A 10677-nucleotide genomic window follows, 5' to 3' on the forward strand; every position below is an offset into this window, starting at 1 on the left:
CACACTCTCACCAAAATTATTACCTTTTATTCAAAGATAATAAAGGGCAGTTTTTTACTATCTGCAGTACCCTATACTGGCATTAGACTTAAATCCAACCTCCTAAATGCTTGGAATTACAAGACTTTACCACCATAACTGATTCCATTGATTTTTTTGATGAGTTATAATATTTATGAAGTTGTATCATAGTAATTTTGAATTATATTTCTCTAATGACTTCTGCTCAAAAAGTATTAAGGCAGCTTAGAAGTTGTATTAAACACAACTTTGTAAACCCACAGGAAATTTTCAGGGCTTTATGGAGAACATGTCTATTCAGACTTTTGTCCATTTTTAATCTGGTTTCTGGTTAATCTCATCTTTAATCTCGCTAAACCAGATCAATAATTAATTCGAGGTAGTAGAAAAGAAAAAAAATGTAGCAACTCCCAACATTTTTCAGTTTTCAAAAACATGGTATTGCTTAAATCATTTTCTGTTAACAATTGACACTATATAACTCAATTTAGTTAGACCTGTTACAAGGCTGTAGTTTATTTATTTTACATTGATTGCTCTTTCCAAAGCCTGTTTTTCTAATTTCCCTTGGTTTCTTTCAGTCTCAAGTAGCTCAGATTTCAAACTGAAGAATAAATTGAAGGAAGCAAACAAAAAAAAAAACAGTTCCTCTCATCCGATGATGCCTGTATAAGAATGAGGAAAGAGTTCATCCTTCTAAGGACCTATGATAGGACAACAAAAAAAGAATTTATTCTTCTATGTCTTCTTTATCTTTGCGATGTAACTAAAATGTTGTAAAACACAATATACTGCTCAGATCTTTTTATGTTTTATCAGTTTTGCACATTTTCATATGGATTTCACCTCAGTCTACAACATTCCTTCATCATCCTGTCCCTGATATTTTTACACTATCAAGACATAAGATAACCAATTTGATTTACAGCATGAGAAGTTATCCACCTGGCCTCCTTGGAAGCAGAGCATGATCAATAGATATTACTTCTGGTTGCTCACTACATGTAATGGTTTCTGTACTACTTATCACATTCTATTTAGTATTTTAAAAAGACTGCTGGCTAAACTCAAAGCTCATTCCTAGAAGTTTATGTTAAGTATTTCCCACTTTTGTTCCCTTAATTGTTAAGATAACATATGCTATCATGCTAATGTTATTACCATTTTAGTGTTGGGAAAAAGTGTAATTAAAAGCAGTAAGTGCATGGCCTAAAGACACATACAGTGAGGAAGGAAATGAGTCAAAGTTTCTGAAAGTCTTTCAGCAATACACAAAAGGTAGATAAAAATCTCTCCATTCTATGACACTCTCAATTCAATATTCATATAATACAAGAAATAATAGCATACTAATTATTTCCCATGGTGATTGTTTTCTGTCACATTTGTTTTCAACACAGATTGTGTTGGAGACATTGTTTTATCATGCACAGAACTGAGCTTATACATTGAGGTCCAAAGAGAAACAAATTTCTTCTGTCCCACAATTCCAGTACCCTTTTTAAAAAGTACTAAAAATTTAAATATCATCACCTACCGTCTTATAAGTATCCAAAAATAAAAAAAAATCATAAATAACCACTCCAAAATGTTTTAAAATTGGAGATGCTAATACGTGCCCCTCTGAAGTAAATTTTCTTCTACTTTTAACGTTATTCTGAAAGCCTTTGCTTGTTTGTCACACCTGTAATCCTAACTACTCGGGATATCTACTCAGGAGCCTGAGATCTGTGGCTAACAGTTGGAAGCCAATCAGGGCAAAAGAAATTCATGAAATTATTTTTCAAAAATTTTAATGAACTAGCAAAGGGCCAAGAATGGAGATGTAGCTCATTTAGTAGCTCACCAATCTAGAGAGAAAAGGCCTAGCAAGTTGGTGCAGTGTTCATTATGACAGGTCCCTTGTATAGAATAATTGAATGCCTCATCCTACACATCTCTTGCACAACAAATATCTGGAATTATTTTGTTTTTGACATGTCAATCTTGACTTTATTCTTAAATGTGTATTTATGTAAGAAGTACATGGTTGTAAAATTCTTTTAAACTTAGTTTTTGATGAATTGTCTAGTTTAAGAAAATCAATTACAATTTATATATATATAAAAAGTTCTGTGCTCAATTCAGCATCACTGATTTCAAACTCTGAGCATGCCAGCACACATGCAAGTGCTTGAGCACATGCATGCATTAACACACATATTTATTCAAAATACCTTCATATCGGGGTTTTTCATGAATTTCTTTGCTAACGATATTATATGAGTAAAATAAAGGAAATAAACTCTTCCATCTCAGAACAGTTTTATACGTTCTTATTGTAAAAATACTGCACAGAGGGGTAACACTTCATGAGCAAGGTAATGAGTACATTTCCTAACAAGTATTGTTACCTCCTCCTTTATTGTTCCCCTACCATCCCTTCCCTCTCACTTCCACAAGTCCATTAACCTCCTCCCTTCCCCCGCCTCAATTGTAAAGTTCACTTTACAACATAGTTTCTTGTGAATCTCATTGTTGCAATGGGTCAACCTGTATCCCTATTTAAACATTTTGTTTTTTTTTTCCTTCCCCTCAGCAAATTAGAGGAGAATATATACAATATGTAGGCGCACCAACTTCAAATACAGTGAAAATAGGTGTTATAGCATGGGGGAGGAACATATAAAGAAACAAAAAAAAAATCCACACTGTAGGTTATAAGTACGTGAGAAAAAATAGCAAGAAAAAACCACTTGTGTCCCTAACTTGGGGTTCATTTCCATTAACATAACCTTATCTGGTCATATACACATAACTTTTGACATTTTCTGCTTATCCCAGACATATATTAGTTATTGAAAATTAGAGAAACCATGGGACCTATGTTTCTTTGGACTTGGCTTACTCTACTTAATTTTTTCCCCAAGTCTTTCCATTTCTTAACAAATTGGGGGATGGAATGCTTCAGGAATTTGCCTGTCATCCTTGCGGAGGGGCCATACTAATCTTCTCTGTATCATTCCAATGTTTTAGTATATGTGATGCTGAATTGAGCACAGAAATTTTTTATATATAAATTGTAATTGATTTTCTTAAACTAGACAATTCAACAAAAACTAAGTTTAAAAGAATTTTAGAACCATGTACTTCTTACATAAATACACATTTAAGAATAAAGTCAAGATTGACATGTCAAAAACAAAATAATTCCAGATATTTGTTGTGCAAGAGATGTGTAGGATGAGGAATTCAATCATTCTATACAAGGGACCTGTCATAATGAACACTGCAGCAAGTGTTAAGGTTTGTTAAAAGTTTTAATGTTTTAAATATATTAATTTTGGGAATTTGCTTATATATGCCAAAACTGGAACTTTTTGGTAGGTCATAATACTTTTCTATAAAGTATTTAAGATTTATGGTAGCAGATAAATACTCCTAAGTATGTACATTTCAGAGTATATAGAAACTTTACTAATGAGAAATTGCAAAGTCTTTGTGTAAAGGAGCAGAATAAAGAGCTGACTATGTTAACTACACAGTTTCTGCTAAAACTGTAGGCCTTCCTTACTTTATATGTTAGTGAGGAACAAATGATGATATAAGCCATATACAAATTATGAGATGAACTATAAATGGTCATCTTAGTGGGTGATTTAAACACCACTCATAGCCTATATCATTCTTGTTGAACATCATAATCTTAGCCAGTGTTAAATGTAAAGAAATATGACAATAATAAAATCTAATTTGTAGTACACTTCAAATACTGAAAACACTGGTAATTGTTTTGTTTTTTATTTTATTAATCATTAATATTAAATTATTGCTTTTCTTTATTTGTAGCATTTTTTCCTTGTTGTAATACAATAGAACTTTTCGTAAATTGTCATTAGGAGGTACTTTGAGAAGGTTACTGGGATGGCCATACCATTTTTTATAGGTGCATGTGAGTTTATAAAGATGAAAATTAAGAACAAAATATGAATTTTAAAAATGATCAAGTAGAGTCTGATTCAGGAGTGTTGATAAATGTCCACACTTAAAATGTTAGCCCTAGGCTGAAGCAGAGTTATTACAGAGTTGAGGCAACAAAAGTAAGAGACTGTGTTTTGTTTTGTTTTTTATTTTTATTTCGTTGGTCATGGGGCTTAAACTCTGGGGCCTGGGTGCTGTCCCTCAGCTCAAGGCTAGTGATACCATTTGAGCCACAGCACCACTTCCATCTTTTTCTGCTTATGTGATGCTGAGAAATCAAACCCAAGGCCTCATATTGCTGAGAAATCAAACCCAAGGCCTCATGCATGCAGGCACTCTACCATTGAGCCACCTTCCCAGTACCTGAGAGACTGGATTTTAAAAAATCATCTAAACAACATTTGTTTTCTGCTTTGGGTTATATAATGAAATATATGAGTATCTTTTTATGTTTTTGTACATTGTCATACTTTATATTTATACTAACTTCACCCACTTTATCCTTGTCAAAGTCATGAAATATCTCTGAGAGTTTGCTTCTGTGAAGATTGTTTTTTTTTTTTCGGGAGGGGTGGGGGTCAGGTAGTGGGCCTGAACTCTGGGCCTGGGCGCTCTCTCTCAGCTCTTCAGCTCAAGGCTAACTCTCTACCACTTGACCCACAGTGCCACTTCCGGCTTTTTTCTGCTTATGTGGTGCTGAGGAATCGAACCCAGGGCTTCATGCATGCAAGGCAAGCGCTCTACCACTGAACCACCTAACCATCCCTGTGAAGATTTTTTTTACATTTATCATTTCTTCTGAGTCATTTTTATTTTTTATCAAAATCACTTTATATTTCATGTTTATGGGTATTTACACAGAGACAGGGATATAGAGGATATAGTTTACCAACTGAACATTAAAATTAAGCTCAAAAATAAAAATCAGCCTTAACACATATTTTCATATCTTTCCCCACATTCTCCCTAAAAGAAGACAATATTAAAAATGTCTGAGGGAAGCTTTTTAACTCCAATTTTCTTGGGCTTCCTAAGTTTAGAATTCTTTTGCCCTTCAGACTGTGTTTCTTGTTCCTCCCTTTTCTCGACTCCATTATTAGAGATTTTTCTCAGAGATGACTCCATCTCCAACTTTTCACTCTGCCTATCTGGACAAATGAATTTGCAGATCAAGACTCTTAGACAGAAAGATTTTAAGAGCCTGAATCTAACACACTTCTCTCATACACCATCCCTACAAAGACACAAGTACCAAAAAAGGATACAGAGTTTCATTTTTTTCTACCAAGGCCAATGCCTGAGGTTGCTTGCTTCTGAGGGTGCCTATTTGTGACTTTCCTGATGTTGCCGATTAACTTTATACCTAGGTCCATTATCAGCTACCAAGGATGGCATGTTTAGACCATCCAGGAGGTTGGCTCAACAGGGCGTCTGGATGTGTCTCCTATGAGGGGCTCCTAGGATCCCTCATGAATGGCACAGAAGATCTGTGTTGGAAATACCGGGAGCAATTAAGGTATCCTACAAACACCATCTCAGCAAGGCAAAGTTTACTCTGGCAGAAAGCATCCTGTCACATGTCCAAGTTGAATAAGCACAGTGGATAGGCAGCCCACCACTGGCTCCCATGAATTTGAGCTTTGGGATCATCTTTCATGATGGCTCAAACTTTTGATCCCTTTCAAACTAGTCAAAAGCTTTAATAATCAACCAAATCCGAACACCTGGCCATATGAAAAATAACCAACTTTTACCCACCTGGTGTTCTACTACTAGTGCCATGTCTCTAGCCCCTAGCACTTCTCTAAAATAGCATTGGTAAGGTTTTGACTATCTTCACAAGGGCAGTGCTTATATCAGTCAAGCACTTCAAGATTTAACTTCTACAATTCTCCCATCTGGTTTTGCTTTCTTTTCTTCCAAACAATAATAATTGACTTTCCTATTCAGCAGTATCCAATAAGATATTTTGATTTTAAAAAGGGTTTGATTAAGGCAGATTTTCAGTCAGTCACTGAACAAAACCTGTTATAGAAGAGATAAAGCACCCATGCACACATTACTATGAAAACAATTACTAAAGAGGTAAATATTGAGATCATGAATCATTGTTAAAATACTTGCTCTATCATCAAACTAGTAAAGGGATCTGCCACCACACACAGACACACAACCTTTTTTATAAGTGACTGGGGGCTGGTCTTGGGTTTGATCTCATGCTCTGGGCATTGTCCCAGAGCAGTTTTACTCAAGGCTACCACTTTAGCCACAACTCCAGTAGTATCTTTTTTGCACCTTCATTGGAAATAAAAGTCTCATCTTTCCTGTCTGGGTTGGCTTCAAACAGATCCTCAGAATTCAGCCACCTGAGCATTTAGGATTATACTCAGTATCATCTCAGTTTTTAGGTAATTTGTTTCCTATATTCAATCCTTGTAAGTCTTTCTGTACCATTGGCCTCCAACCACCACACAGATTACCTTTGAAGTATATTTATTCTTTTATTTTTATATATTTATTGTAAAAGTACTGTACAGAGGGGTTAGTTACATGAGCAAGGTAAAGCATACATTTCCTATCAAGCATTGTTATCTCCTCCTTTATATGTCCCCTACCATCCCTAATCTCCTAGCTCCAAAACTACCCTATACACTACCCCGAACCCTGCCTAAATTGTAAAGTTTGTTTTTCAACAGTGTCTTGTGCATCTCATTGTTACAATGGGTCAACCTGTATTCCTATTTAAGGATTCTGTTTTTTCCCTTTCCCTCCCCAAACTAGAGAAGTGTATATACAAGATGGAGGGCACCAACATCAAAAACATTGGAAACAGGTATTATGCTGTTTTTTGGGGGCACAGAATACAAAGAAACAAAAATCACCCGAAACATTATAAATATGTTAGAAACAATAGCAAGAAATATAAAAAACCCTTGTGCCCCTATGTTGGGGTTCATTTCACTTATCACCATCTTATCTGGTCAAGTATTATATTTAGACCAAATTTTTCCCATTCAATTCTACCAGTGGCTCCTAGTTACTTTTACATGGTGGCATTTCCAATAAACAAATCCTGCTGATTAATAAAAGCACATATTGGAATAATTCGATTATGGAGATCATAGATTTTGGAGATCAACAGAATAAAACTAATTTAAGCTGCTTTTTCTGGTTTCTAGCTTTAAGCTCTTTGGGAAATTTTTAGGAGCTCCTAAGTAAATATGAAATTTGTAAATATGGAGTTTGTATTTTCAAATATGAAGTTTGAATGACCCGCTAACTAAGAAGTCCCTCCTTAATTTAAGGTGTTTGAAAATGGTCAGGGGTGGATTGGCCAATGTAACCAAAGCACAGATTCCACTCCAGTTGGCCAGTAACATCTCCAATAGTGGTCTCCTGGAATACCACCAGACTTTTCCCCTGGCTATGATTTGTACTTCCTGCTCATCTCAAAGGGCTGGCCTTCACTACATCCAGGTAAGTTTCTCAGAAATGTCCAATTTTCGCCAGGTAATTGACCTGGAAAGAATGGAGTTGATCAGTATCAGGGGTTTTTGGAATAGACTCTTGCTTCTGAGAAGAGCAACAAGGTGTTCCAAGTTGTCTCGGATCACATTTTGCTGACCTCTCATGAATTTCATGCACATGGGGTCTGAGCTCCATGACAGCACAAATAGGACCTTTTGTGTGGCCTCCCTGCCACACAGTCATAGCAGTACTCCATATGTGAACAGAATCACCACAGTATTTACCAAACTTATTCAGTCTCAATTTGAATCTGGGTAGACTCAAAATTGGAAGACATACACAGAGTGTCTGCTCCAAGATTGAATTTGCAGTCATATCATAAGATTAACTAGAGGGTCCATTGAGGCCCTGGAATTAAGCATGATCACTTTAAGGGCATTAAGAGTGTTTGGAGTTCCCCAAGCAGGATGTTTTCACAAGTCAAACATTAGACATTTATCTGGGCATTATGAAACTGAATCATGTTTTGACCAATTTTATCAGTAACACCCTCCTTCCTAGCAGGCAATGCCCCTGCCTACTAGAAGGGAAACTTGCATTCTTGTTAGATAGAAACCCCCAAAACTCCTTCCCTCTTGGTAGGAAACCCTTCCTCTCTCTTGGTAGGAAACCCTTTAGGTGTAACTTACTTTTTTTTTTTATTATTCTTTTTTGGTCGGTCTTGGAACTGAACTCTTTGCCTGGGTGCTTTCCCTCAGCTCTTCAGCTCAAGGTTAGTCCTCTACCACTTGAGCCACAACACCACTTCCAGCTTTCTCAGTGGTTTATTGGCAATAAGAGTATCACAGAATTTACCGGCCTTGCCTAGCTTTGAATGACCATTCTCAGATCTTAGCCTTCAGAGTAGCTAGGATTACAGGCGTGAGCAACCAGTGCCCATATTTTTTTCTTTTTTCTTTTCTTTGTTCTTGGGTTTGTCGGTTGTTAGGCCTGAAATCTGGGTCTGGAGACTGTCCCTCAACTCTTCAGCTCGAGGATAGCTCTGTACCACTTGAGCCGCAGTGCTTTTTCTGCTTACATGTTGCTGAGATATCGAACCCAGGTGTTCATGCATGCAAGGCAAGCACTCTACCACTAAACCACCTTCCCACCTCTTCGTCTGAGTTTTTAGTTAACTCACTTGCCAATGTTCAAACCTTCTAAAGTCTTTGTGCAGGGTCTGGGAAGGTGTTTCAGTGGTAGAGTGCTTGCCTTGCATGCCTGAGACCACGGGTTCAATTCCTCAACACCACATAAGCAAAAAAGAAAAAGCGGGAAGTGGCACTGTGGCTCAAGTGGTAGAGTGCTAGCCTTGAGCTGAAGAGCTGAGGGACAGTGCCCAGGCCCAGAGTTTAGGCCCCATGACTGGACCCAAAAAAAAAAAAAAAAAAAAAAGGTCTTTGTGCAGCTTTGGTCTCCAATCACCACAGAAGCTCTTCCCTTGTCAGGTAATGTTTCTTTCTAGAGCTAATTTTCCCATGCCATCCTACTAGAGCATTTAGTTTATGGGTTAAAAAAATTTTAGTATAATTAACAAATCTCTTTTGATTTTATTCTACTCTATATTTTATTTTTGCCAGTCCTGGTGCTCCCTGAGCTTCTTTTGCTCAAGGCTAGCACTCTACCAGTTGAACCACAATGCCACTTCCAGCCTTTTCTGATTATGTGGTTCTGAGGAATAAAACCCAGGGCTTCATGCATGCTGGACAAGCAATTTACCACAAAGCCATATTCCTAACCCCCAAAATATTTTATTTATACTAATCATAAGAATAAAACTGATTCATAAGGTGCTGTCTGGTTCAGGCTTTGAACTTTTTGGAAACTTAGGTGGGGGTGATCCTGAAAAGCACCTAAGTAATTAGGAAATACGAATGACCGTCTAGGGAAGGGTCTCTCCTAACTAGTATAAAATGTTTGAGAATGGACAGGTGGATGAAATGCTAGGGTGAAAGGGATGGCCAATTGAACCAAAGTACAGGTTCTACTCTAGTTGGCTAGGAAGGTCTACAACAATGGTCCTCCGCAATACCATTAAACATCTCCCATGGCTATATTTAGTGATTACTGCTCATCTCTTCAAGGTTTGGATTTCACTGCATCTTGATAAGTTTCCCAGAAATGCCAATTATCCCTCCCCGTACCTAGAGAAGCAAGGGGTTTATTTGGCTTGGGAAGACAGGGTTTTTGTCTTAGATCCATACTCTTGTGAACAGCAATAGCAGGGCCTTACAAGTTTCCCCAGGCCGTGTTTGACTGACAGATCATGCATCCATGCCCTTGGGGATCTGAGGTTCATCATAGTAGGAAGTGGACCACTTGTTTTTCTGGTTTCTGTGCCATAGAATCTTAACAGTAATGGTGGGCAGAATATTTAACCCATTTCTCCCAAGCATTATTTTCTTCGTCATAAGACTTGAGCTGAAGGGCTCAGGGACAGCACCCAGGCCCAGACCTGAAGGCAAAAGCCCTACTACTTGAGCCACAGTACCACTTCCAGTTTCTGGTGGTTAATTGGAGAAAAGAGTCTCAAGGACTTTCCTGCCCGGGCTGGCTTTGAACTCTAATTCTCAGATCCTGAGTAGCTACGATTGCATGTGCAAGCCACTGGCACTTGGTTTTTGACTTGAATTTTAAGTCTACCCAGAGAGTCTGCTTCTGAAACTAAGATTCAATGCCATACATCCTTGGATCAGCTAGAGGATCAATCAAGCCTGGATCAATCCAGGCTTCAGAGGCAAAGTGGGCAGCTGAGGGAGTTTAGTGGGCAGGAATTTTTTGAGTTCCCCTTTCAGGATATAAGATTTAAAACACACACATGCAAGCACATATTCATAACAAGTTTTTGTTTGGACAAGTGCACATTATGGAGCTCCATAATGAAAACCATCCATTATTTAATAGTGTTCTCAGACCTTTGTCAACATTCTCCCAATGGATTATCAGAAGCAGGTCCTTAGATCATTTTTCTTGGGTTCCTTAGGCCTAGAATTCTTATTCCCCATTTTAGCAGGTCTCTTGTGATTTCAGTTTTTGGTGCACTTAATCCTCCCTATTGTAAGTTTCTTGTGCACCCTTCTCATATTTAACTTTCCCGTTACTGGAGATTTCTCAAGAATAGATTCCTTCAGCTCCCACATTTTTATTCTTGGGCCAGAGAATGAAAACACACATTGAGACTCAAGTTCT

General features: G+C 37.5%; 1 pseudogene; it reads right to left on the reverse strand.

Annotated features, from left to right (window-relative positions):
* Positions 1-2945: 2945 nt before the first annotated feature.
* Positions 2946-3060, reverse strand: LOC122126312 (annotated as a pseudogene).
* Between the last annotated feature and the right edge of the window lie 7617 nt (positions 3061-10677).

The sequence above is a fragment of the Dipodomys spectabilis genome, unplaced genomic scaffold (assembly GCF_019054845.1).
Source record: "Dipodomys spectabilis isolate Male_0828 unplaced genomic scaffold, ASM1905484v1 ptg000274l, whole genome shotgun sequence".
In the NCBI taxonomy this organism is placed as follows: Eukaryota; Metazoa; Chordata; class Mammalia; order Rodentia; family Heteromyidae; genus Dipodomys; species Dipodomys spectabilis.